The sequence below is a fragment of the Hyperolius riggenbachi genome, chromosome 4 (genome assembly GCF_040937935.1).
Source record: "Hyperolius riggenbachi isolate aHypRig1 chromosome 4, aHypRig1.pri, whole genome shotgun sequence".
Classification (NCBI taxonomy): Eukaryota; Metazoa; Chordata; class Amphibia; order Anura; family Hyperoliidae; genus Hyperolius; species Hyperolius riggenbachi.
This window is the reverse complement of record NC_090649.1, coordinates 102,183,126-102,203,309: the sequence shown is the minus strand read 5'-3', so window position 1 is coordinate 102,203,309 and position 20,184 is coordinate 102,183,126. Positions and strand designations below refer to the sequence as shown.

Below are 20,184 nucleotides of genomic sequence, written 5' to 3'. Positions count from 1 at the left end.
GTGGCTAGCGTGATCCAGGTACAGAGTAGCAGAACAGCAGGATCCCCAGCGCTAGCGAAAAGTAGCTAGCGCGATCCCAGAAGACAGAACAGAAGGATCCCCAGCGCTAGCGAAAAGTAGCTAGCACGATCCCAGGAGACAGAACAGAAGAGATAGCTGCTAGCAACCGCTGCACCAGCTATACTCCAAGAACAGAGATCAGAACCATTTCCTGTCGACCACCATTGGGGCAGGACAATGGCAACAGGCAAGACAAGACAGAACAGGCAATACAGATAATACAACCTGACTGGGCTAGAAGGGGAGCCTAAAGCAACCCCCAGGAATTAACTATACTAGATAGCAATGGCTGACACTCCAGCAGTGTCCATCAGGAACAGACCATGGAAAGGAAATGACCAGCAAAGCCTTCTGGGAAACATAAAGCTCTTATAGTGCCAGTCATCAAAAAAGGCAGGTAGGGGATTTGCATAACGAATGCATGCAAATTCCCCAGCAAGAGAACAGACCAGAAACTTGCAATGGGAAGACAGGTCTCTGTTCCAGAGACCTGCAGCCCACAGACTAGAGGAATGGACAAACAGCTGTCTGCCTGTGCAGCCAGCTGAGCGGATCATCACAACCACCAAACGCACAATATGACCAACCACACAACAAGTTGTTTACCTGACAAGTACATAAACACACACGCCAACCAACTAAACAACCGACTCATTTAAATACTATGTGTGCAAGCTAAATGACATACCTCACATAATGTCAGCATTCAAAAACAAAAAAAGTTGTTAAAAAGCCTTGTACACATTCCAACCTGTCTGATAGTTGGTCAGATTGATCCACCGGTTGGATCTGGCAAACAACCTGTTATCAGTTGGTCATCTGGTTGTTTGCCAGCTGTGCACACACCCAACTTATCTTCCAACAGACAAGTTTGAAAGAAAGCAGGACCGATTGTTGGTAGGTGTGTATGAGTCTTTAGTTGTGTACCACAGAAACATGATTACATTTATAGACATTATGCATATTCTAGTGGCATTATTATTATACAATTATATAATGGTGAAAATATTCAGTGTTTCCAGACTACATCAAATACTCCATGTCACTAAACGTCCCTCAGGGGAGCTCAAGCTCTCCGGCCTTTCACAGTTATAGTCTCTACTGTAGACTAAGACCACTTTTTGGGAAAGCCAATTAAGTTAGCAGTAGTTTTTTGGATGTGGAGGACATTGAAGTGCCCAGAAAAAAACCTCACACAAATATGGAAAATAAAAAGTGTGGTGTCTTGGATGAGGTTCAAACCTTAGACTCTCGCACTGCAAGGAAAGAGTGTAAAACACTTAAAGTGTGCAAAACGATGACATGAGATCAGGTTCTTAAATCTTTTCCCAGTTCATCAATACCTTTCCTAGATTTTTTTGCAAATGTTTGTGTTCATGAAGGGAACAGTCCAGAGCATTAAAACGCACTTTTGTCATCATTTGAGGTGAGTAAATGAAGAAAAAAAATATTACACTTTAGGACAAATATTACTTTACAGTTATTTTCACTACTATGAAAATGATAGCAAACTTGTAGATCAAGAGATTAGCATCATTAACATTTTGAAGGAACATACTGTATATGGACTCATGCAGTTCAACAAACTAAAATAAGTTTATACTGTATACATAGTTTAGATTCTTCAAAGCCACTTTCTGCTTTGATTAAAGCACTGCATACTTCTGGCATTCTCTCAACCAGCTTCATGAAGTTTCTCGAGGTGATGAGCACTTGGCTGCGTTGCCTTCACTCTAGCTTATTCCAAACCATCTAAACTGGGTTTAGGTCAGATAATTGTGCAAGCCAAAGTCATCTGACTACTCACTCTCTTATTGGTCAAATATGCCTTACATAGCCTGAATGTGTGTTTGGGGTCATTGTCTGGTTCCAAAAACAAACAATGGTTATACTAGGCACAAACAAGATGCTATGACATGTCGCTGAAGAATATACTGTGGTAGTCATGCTGGTTAAGAATTCCTTGAATTTTGAATTAATCCCAAACAGTGTCAACAACTAAGCAAGCTCACACCATCATTCCTCCTCCTACACACATGTAGAAACCATTTGCTCACCTTTTCTGCAACTCACACAGATATGGCTGGTAGAATAAAAAAATCTACAGTGTTGAGAAATCAACCCAAAGTACAGATTTCCACTGGTCTAATGATAACTCCATTTTTTTTTCTTTTGGCCCAATCAGTTCTCTTCTTCTTCTTCCCACTACAGTAATAGCTTAATTGCAACAATTGGACCATAAAGGTCTGATTCACACAGTTCCTCTCTGAGTTGAGAGGTGTTTGCTACTTGAGCTCTGTGAAGAATTTGTGTGGGCTCTAATCTGTTAATTTGCCGTTTCTGAGGCTGGTAACTCTAACAAACTTATTGTCTGCAGCAGAAACAACTCTTGGTCTACCTTTCCTGGAGCTGTCCTAATGAGAACCACCACAACATTTGATGGGTTTCATCATTATACTTGAGAACACATTCAAAGTTCTTGAAATGTTCCCGATTAACTGACCTTTATGTCTTAAAGTAATGATGGTCTGTCATTTCTGTTTATTTGGTTGAGTGATTCTTGTCATAAGATGGAGTAGATAACAATTAAATAGAAAGCTGCGCTAATGGAAAAACAACTCGGGACTGCTACCACTCATGTGATTACATGCTTTCTGACTACCTCTGCTTGTGAGTTTGATACTTTTTTACCTATACTACATTAAATGGTTTTACACTATATGGCGCTTCCTTGAGTTATAGAAACTGATCGTGGTGGACTGAATTGATCCCTATCCCCTTGACTACGCTATACATCCATACCTCCGGATTTGTTGGAGGCTGTCCGGGTGAGTGCGGGCACATAGGGGGGAGTGTGTCCCAGCACAAGGTGTTCTGTTCACTCTGGATGTGGTGACGGGCAATTTCTGTGCAATACCGGATTACGCTATGTGCCTTTTTGTCTCCCTTTTCTTTGACATGTCGGCTGAGCATTGAGGAAACTTATTGAGACTCTGGGACAGTCTACTTGACGCTTGCCAGACTACTGGATGGTGATTCTAAGTGCCTCTTTTTGTTTCAAGCCACTGAGCGCTGATAAGATGGAGTAGGTCAGTGGAGTAGGTCAGTAGTTGAAAAGGGCTATTCACTGTATACCTACCCTACCTCTGCACAACACGACTGATGGTCTCAAACACATTAATATCACAAGAAATCTCAGAAGATAACTCTCACAATGGACAACTGTGAACTAAAAGCCTTTCCAGATGACTACTTGAAGGAATCCTGAGACAAAAATATAAAAGTATTTTTTACTTGGGGCTTCCTCCAGCCCCCTTCTGGCTGTGGGCTCCCTCGCCTCTTCTACCACTCCCCCGACAGCCCCAATATTCCACCCGCCAGCAGAGGATTGAAGCAGCCCGGGAGGACAACGAGGGAGCTCATGGCCTAAAGGGGGCTGGAGGAAGCCCAAGGAAAGTATAAATGCTTTTATTTTTTAATCTCTGGTACACCTTAATGATTGAGATAATTCCAGAAGTGTGTAAGTGTGCAAGGCTGGCATTACAGCACAAGTTAGTTATTTTAAAAAATCTGAGACATATTCTATGTTTTTTGTTGCTTTTGTGTTCACTACATAATTCTACTACATAATTGCAAAGTTTTGAAATTTCAATATTGACCTACAATTTATGTAATACATAAATAAAGAACATTTAATGAGAAAGTGTCACCAAATTGTTGACTGGTACTGTACCCACTGGCACCCCTTGTTAAGCTAATCTAGTGGGCTCCATGTGCCATCTCATCGGAGTTATGTGCACACATTCAATAGCCTACCTAGAAACTTTCTGGGAATAATAAGAATAATAAAGATGTATGGCAAGCTGTTCTGTTCAATGAAGAGGAAAAGGGGTAGACCACATGAATATCCACAATAGAATGACAATAGAGCTGGGTCATTAGTAATCAAACATGATGGACCACCGACAATGTCACCAGTGGTGTCAGGAGACACCTGTACTCATATTAGAATTCTAGTCTAAACACATGAACTATTAACCTTAGTATTGCTACCCTGCAAGAAGAAGCTGTTCTCTGCCAGGAATTAGTTTTATGGATGAAATTCCTTATCTGTGAGGATGTCACTATAGTCCATCTAGATCCTAACTGGAGAGAAGCTGTCACTTGCATACCATTTGTTTAACTCTCTCAGGCAGAAAAAAAGAAGAAAAGGGACACCACATAGTTATTTGTATGCTTGGCACTCTACATACACATCTATCTCATCACGTTACATGTCACCTCAAGTACACTTTATTGTACATCTACATCTGCTACAATATAAGTCATTAGCGGACAATTTTAAATCTGCCATTTAAAAATGAGCATGGAGGAGCATAAAGGTAGAATGACTGGCTGCAACAAAGATTCCCTCTCTTAAGGGCCTTAAAGAACAAGCAACACTCATGCTAACCTAGAGATAAAAAACACATATATAAGTAGATAAATACTACTTTTACTTACATAACAGATGTATTGTGCTATCCATGTAATGATTCCCATGAATTTTACAAAGTAAAAGCAGAAAATCCTATTCTAGTCAGTAGCCATCTTGCCAAGCTAATGCTGACATCATATCCTCCCTGACTCTTTTTTCCCCCCTCCTTTCTCTTGCTCATTGTGTATTCATTAGCTGCCCTCTTCCCAGAGTCTTTTTTTTTATTTACACATCCAATCACTGAGTCACCCTAGCCTTGCTTGTAAACACAAGTGATCAGCTAGGCAGGGAAATAAATGGAAGAGGAGGAATATATTATAGATAAAAAGAACTCCCAGCATTCAAAAGAACTCCCAGCATTCAAAAGAACTCCCAGCATTCAAAAGAACTCCCAGCATTTAACTTTTTGGCACTGTTTGGCACTAGGGCCAGTGCTCCTATAGTATGTAATAACTCCAAACCATAACAGCAGAAAAAAGTTTTGAATGCAGGATTAGCATCTTTATCACTTACTACACTCAGACCAGTTGCTTTTGAAATTTGATTTTTATGGTGACAATACCGCTTTAAGGTGACAATACACTGATGAGATAAACAATTGCATTTATCCTCCTACTTCTAAAAATGACCCTTTTTTAGATATCCCATAGTTTTGTTTTACGGTATATTTAAACATTTACAAAGTAGTAGAGTTAATGTTTTGTTGATTCTGCTCAGTGGCAGACTATTAAGTGTCCATAAATGAAAACACATGGACTATTGACCTTTTACTATGCCCCCTGCTCTCGGAAGTTGTATTCTGCCAGGAAAACGTTTATGGCTGTAATTTGCTTATCAGCGAAGTTTATTATATTCCCGACAAGGCACTGACAAGACAGAAGCTGTCACTTCCATGCCTAGACATTAACTGATTCAGGCAGCAAAATACAATAAGTAAAACTGCCTGGTTATATATGTTTTGCACTGTAAACACACATGATTATCTCATCATGCCACACTAGGGTACACTTTAAGGTTTAAAGATGCTAATAAAGTGCATTTATACCAATACTGTAGTGTGTGACAGAGAACAATGGAGCACTACTTATTCCTTTAAGGGGAAAAGTTCAGATAAATGACTGTATTTGCTAGAAAGCCAGAAGCCTTGATCGAACTTCCGACAACACATTTTATCAACAAGCAGTAAACACAGATTTACTTTAAAGCACAACGAAACCTAAACCTGAACAAGGCAAATTTTGAAAGCAATCATGTTGATTACTGTAAATTACGGGTATTACCTTTGGAAGCGAGTTTTAAAGATTGTGTAGCCCTGCCTGCCTGCAGCTATAATGCTCTCTATACAGGCTTAAGACCTCTCCTGCTTGCTAGTTTCCAATATGGAAATTTAGTTCTTACAGTTGCTCAACAGCATCTACATTCTGTGAACTACAAAGTCTCATTTCCTTATGTAAAGGGGGTGATAAGAATGGATCAGGTCATTTGGGCCTCTAATAAGCAACAAATTATCGGTAATTAGGCGCCAAACGGTGAGTTGGGTGCCTGATGCTGCTATAACTAGAGGTTATTTGGGTTAGTGATAGGAGTTAGGAGGGGGAGTTAAGTTTTAGACACTTGAAAGGAGTAAGGGGTTAGTGTTAGGCATTAGGCGGGTGTAAAGTTAGACACTAAGGCCCATATGCAATTCATTTTTTCTCCTAAGTTTTCTCCTAGGTGATATTTTCATACCATACAAATAAAATATCTTTTACTCCACACTACTTTTTTACTTACTTTTGATAACTGTAGAATGCTGAAAAGTTATTTTAAACAGCAGATGAAAAATTATCTCCTTGGAGAAAATTTAGGTGAAAAAGTGAATAGCATATGGGCCTATATGCAATTAACGTTTTCTCCTGAGTTTTCTCCAAGGATATCTGTAACGATTGTGGAATTATTCCCGTGGTCAGCGCACAAGATGCGCGCTGACACTGCGGAAATCCTCCACAAGCGTATAATCGGAGAGAACCAAGTAATGGTGCTTTGCACCTGTAGAGGGGAATTCCTGCCGGCAGGTGGAGCTGTGGAGTGCAGAGGAACAGATCCTCTGCCCAGCCACAGATGCCAGATAGGAATTGTACGAGGGGAAGCAATGCAGGGCAAGATAGCCCTTAAAGAGAGAGAGCACAGAGACAAGGTGTATGTGCGTCCACCAATCTAGTCACCAGAGCGACGATGAACACACCACCATGAAGACCAGGTGAGACAGACAGAATAAGCACAGAGAAGGAAAGTATGTATGTCCACCAATCTAGTCGCCAACCAGCGACGGCGAACACACAACAGTGGAAACCGAGTGAGATCACAATCGCAAGAGATGCGATTGCCAATGAGAATGAGCACAGGGACAGAATGTATGGGTATGCACCAATCTAGTCGCCAACCAGCGACGGTGAACACACAACAGCAGAAACAAAGTTGGAACGCAATCGCGAGAGAGGAGATTGCCAGAAGTGACACAAGACTGAGCAGGGCAGAGCACGAGAGTAGCAAAGGCACAGCAAACAACAATGAGAAGATAAGGAAAATAAACGCTAGCTAAACGCGAACACCGCACTCATTCGCAACAATGAACGCGTTTACTGCGCGGTCTCCGCACGATAAGCGCAACAGAGACAAGCACGCCACCCTAACTAACCAACGACACACAAACACAAAGGGACAGGACAAGAAGGATCCACTGCTCTTTCCGCCAGAGCGAGTGTGAACCAAGTAGGGAAACAGAGTTAGCAGGATCCACTGCTCTTTTTCACCAGAGCAAGTGTGATCCAAGTACTGAAGCAGATCTAGAAGGATCCACTGCTCTTTCTGCCAGAGTGAGTGTGATCCAAGTACAGAAACAAAATGTATGCAAATTCCTCAGCAGCAGAACAGGTCAGAAACTTGCAAAGTGAAGACAGGTCTCTCTTCCCGAGACCTGCAGCCCACAGACTAGAGGAATGGTCAATCAGCTGTCTGCCTGTGCAGCCAGCTGAGCGGATCATTACAATATCATTTTTCATCTTTGATTTAGAACAACTTTTCAGGACTTTGCGATGGAAAAGGTAAAGAAAAAAAAAAGATGACAAAGTGCTATTAAAATTATTTGGAGTATTTTTTTTTTCTTGCTGGTGGTTAAAATGGCATTTTATTGACACGTTTTTAATTAAACACCTAGTAGAAAAGTCAGGAGAAAAAGTGAATTGCATATGGGCCCATGCGTGAAGAATTCAAGTGATAATGGATGTCAGGTAAAAGCATAGTAAAATATTGGTGATGTACATCCAATATTTTTTACTAGCAGCACCACCCCGTGCCCAACATATGCTTCTCTGCCGAGGCTGCTGTGATTCCTGAGCTGACACGGCTGAGGGATCAAATAACACTTGTGATTAGTCACAGATGAGGGGGAAATACACAGGCTAAACTCTCTAAAAACACAGAGGGTATATTTCTATATGCTTTCCTTCCACCTACCGGGGTAAATACACCCAGGGGCTGTTTTTGTCATTATAGGTTTACTTTAACCATCTTTACTTTTGTTTAGTTGTTAGGTAATGAAAAGTTATTTTGTAGAGGAGATGAAAATTTTCTCCTGGGGAGAAAGTTAATTGAATGGAAACCGATGAGATAAGATGAGTTAAGCCACATAAGGATAAATAAAGTACGTTAAAGCAAACCTGTGACAATGTAAGGAGAGAAATGATGATACTTACCTCAATAGAGGGAAGCTTCTACCTCCTCCAGAGGCTTCCCCCATCTCTTTCCATCTCGTCATGCTAGTCCCGGAACCCCCAAAGTTTAAAGCCTGCTCACCAATCTTTAAACAAACTACAGTAGAATCTCGTTATAGTAACTCTGATTTAGTAAACCTCTGTATATAGTAAACTCAGTCCTCAGATTCCAGCAAATGTGTCTGTAGAAATATACAATGTATGAACAATTCCGATATAGTAAACTATTTTTCCTGGTCCCTTGGAGTTTACTATAAAGGCATTCTACTGTACATAAAGCTTTCCGTACGTGTCGAACCTGCTCCGTTGCTTGTGTCACAGGCAACGTAGTTATTCCATGTATGGCTCTTGTTACGGAAATTACACAAGTGCTGAGCTCAGTTCACATTACAATGCAAAATGTTTGACCATTTTGCCGAAATCGCAATGCATCACAATAAGACCTAACAGTTTACAGATCCTAAGTTATTATAAGATCTGTTGGTCTGCAATGCAAAAATCAGGCCTTCATAATGTTTCCGGACAGCAGACGCATTTCCCATAGAAAACTGTGGTGGAAACGCATCTGCTCCAGACTCTAAATGAACCACAATGCACCACTGGAGCATTCACTGCACTGTCTGCTGCAGTTGGTCATTGGCAATCCAGCTCCATGTGAACCTAGTTTTATGTAGTTTGCGTAAAGCTCTACAAACATTTCATGTGCTGCCTGCACACATAATGTTTACCAGGGTTTAGTGAATCTACCCCACTGGCATCAATTCCTTAAGCATTACCACATTCAGTATTGCTGAAAACAGCTGATTTTACTGTTCACCTTCCCAAATTCCAATTCACTAAATTTATTACTGCACTGAAAATTAGAGTTACTGACTAGTGAGGTAAATTACCGACTTGTGCGGTAAATGCCTCAAGAAATGTCAAGAAATTGCAATTCACAAAGATTTACCCATTCAGTAAACCCCGCTGCCTCTCTCTGCCCAGACCCCAGCTGCCTCTCTCTGCCCGACCCCAGCTGCCTCTCTCTGCCCGACCCCAGCTGCCTCTCTCTGCCCCGACCCCGCTGCCTCTCTCTGCCCCGACCCCCGCTGCCTCTCTCTGCCCGACCCCAGCTGCCTCTCTCTGCCCCGACCCCTCTGCCTCTCTCTGCCCCGACCCCCGCTGCCTCTCTCTGCCCAGACCCCCGCTGCCTCTCTCTGCCCCGACCCCCACTGCCTCTCTCTGCCCCGACCCCCACTGCCTCTCTCTGCCCCGACCCCCGCTGCCTCTCTCTGCCTCGACCCCCGCTGCCTCTCTCTGCCCCGACCCCCACTGCCTCTCTCTGCCCAGACTCCCGCTGCCTCTCTCTGCCCCGACCCCCGCTGCCTCTCTCTGCCCCGACCCCCACTGCCTCTCTCTGCCCCGACCCCCGCTGCCTCTCTCTGCCCCGACCCTCCCTGCCTCTCTCTGCCCCGACCCCCACTGCCTCTCTCTGCCCAGACCCCCACTGCCTCTCTCTGCCCCGACCCCCACTGCCTCTCTCTGCCCAGACCCCCGCTGCCTGTCTCTGCCCAGACCCCCGCTGCCTGTCTCTGCCCAGACCCCCGCTGCCTCTCTGCCCGACCCCAGCTGCCTTTCTGCCCGACCCCAGCTGCCTCTCTCTGCCCGACCCCAGCTGCCTCTCTCTGCCCTGACCCCCACTGCCTCTCTCTGCCCAGACCCCCGCTGCCTCTCTCTGCCCCGACCCCCACTGCCTCTCTCTGCCCAGACCCCCGCTGCCTCTCTCTGCCCCGAACCCCACTGCCTCTCTCTGCCCCGACCCCCACTGCCTCTCTCTGCCCCGACCCCCACTGAGAAGGTTACTTCTCTTCTCCTAATAGTGAAATATCAGTTATGGCAGACTAGAGCTCCTCGCACTGATTGTTTGGGACTGAACTATAATTAATGAATGCAGCTATTCATGTCTGTAAACCAGAGGTTGTTATTTATGGGCTAATCACATTAATTAAAGTTCTCGTTTTCTCCCTTGAGGCAGTCTCGGAGTGTTTTATTGTGTCTATACATGCGGGGGCCCCCTTCAGAGACCTCTTTTCAACATATTTAGAATTTGGCAGGATCTCCCCTGGCCACAGCAGATCTATTCCCCAAACCTAGGCTGACTACAAAACAGCCAATCAGATTCAAGCTGTCATTTTTCAAAGTAAGCTACAGAAGGAAGATGGCATTATGGCTAGTTGCTGTAAGCACCAGAGACAGACTTGCTTTCACACTCATAAATGTGCCATGGCAAGGATGGTTTGAATGGAGAAATGGAAGTTCCATTTCCATCAGCAAACATGTTTAAAGAGACACTGAAGATAAATAAAAATGATGATATAATGATTTGTAATGGCGATTGCGACAAGCTGCAGTAAGAGAGAGTAGCACAATGCAACATTGTAAGTGTAAAAGGACCCACGTTTAATTATTAGACAAAGATAACCTAAGTAGACACAAAATGCTGTTTTTGAAGAGACACTGAAGCGAACAATAAATGATGGTATAATGATTTGTATGTGTAGTACAGCTAAGAAATAAAACATTAGGAGCAAAGACACAAGTCTAATATTGTTTCCAGTACAGGAAGAGTTAAGAAACTGCAGTTGTTATCTATGCAAAAGAGCCACTGATCTCTCCACAACTTTCAAAGTCGCAGAGAGCTCTGTCTTCTGAAGCGTGTTATCTCAACTGTCAGTCAACTGTCAGTCATTGTATTGTTTGTTTTCCTGCAGAGGACAGTTCAAAGGTTCACTAGACTGCTCTGTACAATCATTTAGAATGCTGAGTAATGAAAATAAAAAACTATATAACTGAAAATTAAAGTATGAGAATATTTTCTTTGCTACTAATGTTTTAGTAATTATCCGTACTACACAACCAATTCATTATATCAGAATTTTATTTATTTTTATTTTTTTTGCTTCGGTGTCTCTATAACTGCTTGCCGATCGCGTCACGCCGATGGTCGTGGCCACGGTGGCAGCCCCAGGGCCGCCTAACGCCAATTGGCGTAAAGTCTTGGGGCTTCAGTTTGCAGGAGATCGCACACAGACTGCGCACGCATCTCCTGCTTGGTAGGTGGATCTCCACTCCGCCTTCAGTCTCCCAGTGGTGGTCGCCACGCGGAGACTGTTAGATGATGAAACCGCCATCTAAATCCTGTGTACAGCGCTGCGATCTACAGCAGCGCTGTACTAGGGACAGCCGTGTGACACGGCTGTCCCATCCTGAGTCTCGGCGGTGATCAGATGTCATAGGCTGAAGCCTATGACAGCTGATCACGGGGATTGGCTGGTGGGGAGAGGGAGGGAGGGGGGAGTACATAAAATATTTTAAAAAAAGAAACATTTTTATTCAAAAATAAAACTAATAAATATTTATAAAATAAACAAACACTGGGGGAGCAATCAGACCCCACCAGCAGAGAGCACTGTTGCTGGGGAGAAAAGGGGAAGGGGGGGGGGGGGGGGAATCACTTGTGTGCTGTGTTTACAAAAAATGGCCTTGTCTTTAGGGGGGGTAAAGTCTATGGTTCCTGAAGAGATTAAAGCAAGTCTGAAGCGAAAATAATCGTATGAGATAATAAATTGTATGTGTAGAACAGCTAGGAAATAAAACATTAGTAGCAAAGAAAAGAGTCTCACATTGTTTTCCAGTACAGGAAGAGTTAAAAAAAAAACTTCAGATGTTATCCATGCTAAATAGCTTCTCTGAACTATTCAAGCCACTAGATGGAATACAGTCTTGTTTTCTGAAGCACTTAAATCAGCCAAAAAACAGCGAGAGACAGCTTGTGGTGAGGTTTTTTTTACAGCAGGAAAGTTCAAAGGGTCATTATTTCTGCTTTGTTCTACAGTTCAAAATACAGAGTGTGGTTTCTAGATTGCAAATATGACAGTATGATGCAATGTTATAAAAAAAAACAAAAAAACTATACAACTGAATATAAACATATGAGACTATTTTCTTTGCTACTAATGTTCTATTCCTTAGCCATACTACTGCACATACAATTCATTATATCATAAGTTTTGTTTGTTTGTTTGTTTTTTTGCTTCAAGTTTGCTTTAATGTTACACAATTCCAGTCTTAATTAGAAGATGAAAAATGTGTTTGTCACATAAAAAAATGTGCAAAAAAAGATCATAAAAGAGGACACGTGCTTGGTTGCTATAGGCAACGCTGCCATTTTTCATTTGATTCATTTCTTATAAATACGATGCCACAGCTCTCCCCCTGATCCGTCTCTGTCATCTTCACACGGGCAAGGTCATTTTAAACAACAGCGCACCCTTTTAAGTCAAAGGTTATTTATCTGTGTGACATTAATGAGAATATTATTGCTGCCTCCTTTTGCCCAAGTAATCCCCAGGTAATCCTAGGCAGCTCTAGCTGCATACATTAGATGCCGGCAGAGCCCTATCTATCTATGTCAGCAGCTCACAGGAACGCACCAGGTTAGGATTATTTGTCCTTTACTTGGGTCACCGGAAAGGCAATCAGGTTACGCCGGTGTTACAGGAAAGATGGATAGGGTAAATCAAGCTTTACACCCTCCTCCCACCTGGGGAATATAGGGGTATGGGAACAACAATATAGGTATGTATGAACAGCACAATGCTTTGTGGGATATATGTAAAGTTCAAAGACAAGCCTTGCTATTAAAGAAAAAAAAGACAAAACACACTTAAGGTGGCCATATGATTTATTAATTTTATTTTTATAAGATTTTGATCTATTAAATTATTTTATAAGACCTACCATACACCATTCAATTTTCAAAGCAATCAACCTGATCTTTCCAACACATCCAATCAGATTTTTATAGGAAAAACAGAATATTCGATCGTTTTTATCGATCGAAAAAAGTTTATTTTCGATTTCTTCTCTATTATATTGTTTTGGTCAAATAAACAGGAAATTGTCCTGTGTATAGGCACCCTTGGAATGCTAAACATTACCACTCAGTCAATAATATATAAATGGATAAAGTGAACCAGACATGAACTTAATTAAAAGATTTATAAATACCTGGGGCTTCCTCCAGCCCATACATGTCAAACTCTGGCCTGCGGCCCAAATCTGGCCCTCAGAGCCATTAAAATTTGGCCCTCAAGTGTTTATCCCACTTTGCATTATGTTTGGTCCACTCTAGACCACCAGTGAAGCTATATTGGAGGTGAAGCCCTAGAACACCAGGGAAGCCATATGGGGTAGGAAGGGGCAAAGCACGAGACACCACTGAACTGTATAGGGGAGGATAGGGGCCTCTAGACACAAGGGAAATGTATAGGGAAGGGAGGACCACTAGACACCAGGAAACTGTAAAGGGGTTTGATGGGGTGGGGAGTAGGGATGGTCGGAAATGCCAATTTCCGATTCCGCAGTAAATCCGCATTCCACCATAGCCAAATACCGATTCCGCTTTCCGCTACCAATTTCCGCATTGCGGAATTTCCGCCGGAAATCGCGGAAATTCCGTCCGACTTTAACATTGATTTTCTCAAAAACTATAAGGTCTTTTTGAAAACTTTTTTTTGCATCTTGTTCAGAAGATTCTGCTTAATAAACGCTGAACATTTGGTGTTTCTAGGACTTACGGGGGCTTTGCTATTAACCGCTAAAGTCGGCGGATTTTTACTGTAATGTAAATGCAGAAAATAAGCAGATGCAGATTTTCTGCATTTTACATTACAGTAAAAATCCGCCGACTTTAGCAGTTAATAGCAAATCCCCCTTAAGTCCTAGAAACACCAAATTTTCAGGGTTTATTAAACTGAATCTTCTGAATAAGATGCAAAAAAAGGTTTTCAAAAAGACCTTATAGTTTTTGAGAAAATCGATGTTAAAGTCGGGCAGAATTTCCGCGATTTCCGGCGGAAATTTCCGCGATTTCCGGCGGAAATCCGCCTAACACACTTGCATTACCGATTTCCGCATTCCGATGCGGAAATGCAATTTCCGCATCGGAATTTCGGAAATTGCATTTCCGTGGAATCCGAATGAGCATCCCTAGTGGGGAGCGTTAGACACCTGAGAACTTTATAAGGGAGGAAGGTGGCCAGTAGACATAAAAGTTGACCCCTGACTAGGTCCCAGTGTACAATTTCGTCCCACTTTATATTTGAGTTTGACACCCCTGCTCCAGCCCCATCCGCACACATCGCTTCTACACCACCATCCTCAGCCTTCTCTATCGACGGTACCGGATCCCATAACTTCGGCCAGTCGCGGCCAGTCTGACGCAAACGTGGTGCACTTTCTTCGTCTCTTTCCGATGGAGAATAGTGCAGGTGCAGGCACACTACTATTCTCCACTGGGTACTATTCTCCACTGGGTACTATTCTCCACTGGAGAGAGACGGAGACGGGCGCACTGTGCTTGCGTCAGACTGGCTGCAACTGCCGAAGTTGTGGGACCTGGTTATGAAGAGGGTGAAGACTAAGGACGGCAGCGTGGGAGCAATCCGTGCAGATGGGGCTGGAGGAAGCCCCAGGTATGTATAAATCTTTTAATTAAGTTGGTCTCTGATTTCCTTTAAAGCTCAAATCCCTGTACACAGATCTTAAAAAATACTATCTAAGATAAGGTTCACACTTGATAAAAATCACATTCAATATGCGTTATATTCCAAAAATTCAATCCCTGCACATGTGTTTCCATCACATCACCTTTCAAATTTTCACAGCAGGTCTGCTTTTTCCCACATTTGATCATAATCAAAATGGGTTATTGTTAGCTGTGGGGTCCCACAAGGGTCAGTACTGGGTCCAGTGCTGTTTATTTTTTCATGAATGACCTAGTAGCAGAAAGTAATGTTGCTAACCCTGGTCTCCTGTGTCAGAAGCAGAGCCCTTACCAAGTACACTATCCATTCACTGCTATGATGTTTAGTTAACCTCAATAAGTGTTCTCAATGACATACTGTATCTTACAGAAAATTAGTTAAAAATGCATTTTTTATAGTAATAGTAATCGCTTTCAGAGTTGAAAAGCTAAACATTCCACAGCATCTATTCACAGGTTCTCAATTCCTACTTCGGTGATATATCAAATGCTAATTGCCCCCGCCTCTCTGGAGACAGTTGGGACCACGCCCCATGTAGTAAAGTGGCCAATGTAACAGAAGAAATAGTAAAAAAAATTTAAAATGTATACATTTCCTATAAAAATAAAATGTGGCAGTGAACCAGGACTTTAGGAGAATGTCCAAGTACTATGAGTCATTTCAAGCGAACACAGTCAAATATCAACAGGAGGTTTTTCCAATCTTTTATGCACATTTCAATTCCATCACGTTTTCTGTTGAATATTTAATTCATGTTGTGGAATAAAATGTAAAATATTTGTAAATATCAAGAAATGACTGGATTAACATGTAAGGTAAATAGGTTACTTAAAGTGTAAATATTGCCCCAAACATCACTGAAGTTTCTTTGATTTCCTGTCTCTCAGCATGTGAGTGCAGTTAGCAGCTGAGAGGAAATGGTCATTGCATGTTTCTGGATGTGGGCACAAAACAGAATCTAACATTCCTGTAGATGTGAATACTCCATATCAAAGTTATGCACACACTTAAAGGGAACCTAAACTGAGAAGAATATGGATTTTTCCTTTTAAAATAATACCAGTTGCCTGACTCTCCTGCTGATCCTATGTCTCTAATACTTTTAGCCACAGCCCCTGAACAAGCATGCAGATCAGATGCTCTGACTAAAGTCAGACCGGATTAGCTGCATGCTTGTTTCAGGTCTTTGATTCAGTCGCTACTGCAGCCAAAGAGATCAGCAGGACTGCCAGGCAACTAGTATTGTTTAAAAGGAAACATCCATATCCTTCTCAGTTTAGGTTCAAGATATTCCATTGCTGAAACAACCATTCATAATCAGATCCTTTCAGCCATAAATGTGCCCTTGCGTCATTTGCCTCACTTGCTTGCCTAGCACATTGGATAACTGGGCCCTGATGCCTATTGTTCTCACTGGAACTTTAAAGGATTTTCCATCAGTGCTTCTGTGTCCCCCCCTCCCCTCTCTATAGAGTGGAATACATTACTCAGCAGAAGACCAAACATCCTATCTGTACAGTGATTGTTTCTACAATGATCTCCAAAGATCTCTTTGGGGACAGATTGTTAAAGGAGAACTGTAGTGAGAGGTATATGGAGGCTGCCATATTTATTTCCTTTTAAGCAATACCAGTTGCCTGGCAGCCCTGATGGTCTATTTGCCTAAAGAAGTGTCTGAATCACACCAGAAACAAGCATGCAGCTAATCTTGTCATATCTGACTAAATTTGTCAGAAACACCTGATCTGCTGCATGCTTGTTCAGGGCCTATGGCTGAAAGTATTAGAGGCAGAGGATTAGCTGAATAGCCAGGCAACTGGTATTGCTTAAAAGGAAATAAATATGGCAGCCTCCATATACCTCTCACTACAGTTCTCCTTTAAGCCTGGTACACACTTTCAATCACTAACCAATTTGACCACCTCCATGTCTGTGATATGAGATTCTACAGATATTGAATTTCTATGAGCAGATTGTGCAGGTAAACACCACACTACACTAAATACTACATGGAGGTGGTAAATCAGTCAGTGATTGACCAATCAAAATTGAAAGTGTGTACCATGCTTTTGTGTGTACATATCTTTACAGCAGAACACCTAAAGGTCCATACACACCTACCAACTATCTGTCCAACTATCTGCCAGACTTGTCTGTTAAGCCCCATTCAAACGCTCAACAGTGGTCTTTTATGCAGCACAATTGTCAGACAGCTTTTGTTGTGAAACATGTTGACACAACTAAAAAAAATATTTTGCTGATAAGAAATCAATTCAACAATTGGATTGACTTCTTATCAGTCTTATCAGCTGTTTGAACAATAGCAAAATACTTGTTTGAATTGTTTCAACTTGTTTAACAACAAAAATTGCATGGGGCTTAAAGAGACTCCGTAACAAAAATTGCATCCTGTTTTTTATCATCCTACAAGTTCAAAAAGCTATTCTAATGTGTTCTGGCTTACTGCAGCACTTTATACTATCACTGTCTCTGTAATAAATCAATGTATCTTTCTCCTGTCAGACTTGTCGGCCTGTGTCTGGAAGGCTGCCAAGTTCTTCAGTGTTGTGGTTCTGCTATGAACTCCCCCTTCCAGGCCCCTCTATGCACACTGCCTGTGTGTTCTTTAGGATTAGAGCAGCTTCTCTCTTCTCTTTTACAAGCTGGATAAATCGTCCTCTGAGCTGGCTGGGCTTTCACATACTGAAGAATTACAGACTAAGGCAAAGCTGTTTGCAGGAAGAAAAGAGCAGCCTGAAACTTCAGTGCATGAGAACAGGGGGAAAGAAACACACAAATGATCTCTTGAGATACAAAAGGAAGGCTGTATACAGCCTGCTTGTGTATGGATGTATTTTCTATGTGTGGACATACTGTACATCAACCTACTTCCTGTTTTGGTGGCCATTTTGTTTGTTTATAAACAAACTTTTTAAAACTGTTTTTAACCACTTTTAATGCAGCGGGGAGCGGCGAAATTGTGTCAGAGGGTAATAGGAGATGTCCCCTAACGCACTGGCGATTTTAACAATACAGATTCTCTTTAAAGAGACTCTGAAGCAAATACATTTTGCCACTTTTACCTTGTAATTCTCTTCAGGAGTCTCAGCAGGAGTAAACCGCCGCATCCCCCCCCCCCCCCCCGCAAAACGAGGGCTTTAGACCCGCCAAATCCCTGGGGGGCAATCCGGGCAGCGCTTCCTCAAAGAGACAGAGCTTTCAGCTGTAGCTCTGCCTCTACTGATGTCAATCACAGCGGATTGCCGCCTCTCCCCGCCCCTCTCACTCTTCCTTCACAGAGAGGCGAAGATCCGCACGGTGATTGACATCAGGAGAGGCAGAACTGTAGCTGCAAGCTCTGCCTCCCAGGGCAGAAGAATCCATAACCAAGTTGGTCGTGGATGTTTGCCCGGGGATTTGGGGGTCTAAAGCCCTCGTTTTGCAGCAGGGATGCGGCGGTTTACTCCTGCTAAGACTCCTGAAGCGAATTACAAGGTAAAAGTGGCAACATATATTCACTTCATTGTCTCTTTAACAGACAAGTTTGGTAGATAGTTGGACAGATAGTTGGTGGGTGTGTATGAACCTTTAAGCTTGGTACACACCTTCAATTTTGATTGGCCAATGTTTGGCCAATGTTACCACCTCCATGTAGTATTTTAGACTGAGGAATTGATTATGTGTCAAGTCTTTATAGCCGTTCAAAACCCTAGGGCCCTATTCCCACAAGTACATATGTACTCCCCATCCGGTCAGTTGCGTGATCCGAATGGTGGCTCCCCCTGCTGCCACTGAATTTCCAAGTAGCGTTAAATACTATTCCCCCTCCGAGTCATAGCAAATTGGAGGGAGAAGTAATTTGGGGACCTGAATGAGGTTGCATTATGTGCTTATGGAATGTTCACCCTCCCTTCTGTGTCTACCAAGTGCATTCCAACTGCAATTTATTGCAGCCCAATGATAGCGTTTGTAACACCACAGCTCCGCTCAGATGTGACTCAAATCAATGGACGCCTCTCCACTGCCCATGTAGAGTGCTAGCAAGTGTCCGGACGTGCATGGGAGAAGCTGATTGGTGGTGAATTCATCTACTTCAGCTTCCTCTGAGAAAAAGTTCTAAAAATGGTAGCCCTTGCTAGTGGAAAATTGTGGACTGCCTCAGTAGCCCATCAAAATCCTGCAGGTTGGGTGGCTATGCGTTACTTGAATGGAAAGGAGAAAATTATGTCTCCGATATTTCTCCTCCAGAACCAGAAACTTTCTGGTGGTTTAGAAAAAGAGCACAAATTCCTACTTTGTACCCTGCAGCACTCAGAAAACTTATGCATGCTGGATCTGACAAATGAAGGCAGAAATCAGAAGGCTCCTCCAGTGTCAAGGATCTCGTAGTGCACTGAAGTATGAAAAAGTTGGCACTAAAGATACAACACGGGAAGACATCTCACTCCTGATGACAAGTTTAGCTCACTGATCAATAATTTAAAGAGTTAGTTCTTTCCAGATGTCAATTTAAAATTAATGAGCAAAAGATGCAGCTTGCATTAAGCTGGGATAGGAAAGGTTTTTTGTTTTTTTTCAGTTTTGAAAAATATATGTTTGAAATTCATCCCTGGTTTGGACTATAAAGACAACATATTTTGTCTGTCTCTGAGGACTGTTTAAAGTAAATCTGTAGAGGAGGGTCTGAAAAATTAAAGTTGAGTAATCTTTATTCATTACCAACTTGCATGCAACTTTTGTCCCCTAAACAGGGCTCCAGCTGGTCACAATAGGTCCCAAAGAGCAACTATGATCTGACTGCTTAGCACTCCCCCACCCCCTTTAAAAAGTCCATGGGCCTACCTTTTTATGAATGATGAAACCAGAGTAAAACATGGGGTTTAACCATTACTTATCTGCCTGTGAACTCAGGTTCTATATAGATAAATGGCAAATATAAACATAATTCAGTGGTTGACTACAGAGTATAATTCAGTGGCTCCTACAGAGGTTGCTGCTCATCAGTTGTGAACAAAGCTACCAGAATGGCTGGTAGTCTGTTGCTCATTCTGCCTCTTGTCTTACAGGAAAGGTCATAGCTGGTGCTTCCATAGGATAAACTAGGCAATATGGTCCCAAGTTTTTTTGGTGTTAAGAAATAAGGCATTGTGCAGGTCACAACCACTTACTGTACATATTGTTTGGTATGACCGATACATCAACGATATGTTGATGGTCTGGAAAGGATCCCACTCCATAGAGACTTTCAAAGACTGTGTGGCCTACCTCAATTCGAAAGATATGAACCTCCATTTCACGTCCACCCTTG

At 42.4% G+C, this 20,184-nt stretch overlaps 1 protein-coding gene across 19 annotated transcripts in view; it reads right to left on the bottom strand.

The window, feature by feature from the left end:
* MYT1L (myelin transcription factor 1 like) overlaps positions 1–20,184 on the bottom strand; it is a 703,503-nt gene that overhangs the window by 474,600 nt on the left and 208,719 nt on the right. The gene's annotated exons all lie outside the window — the stretch shown is intronic.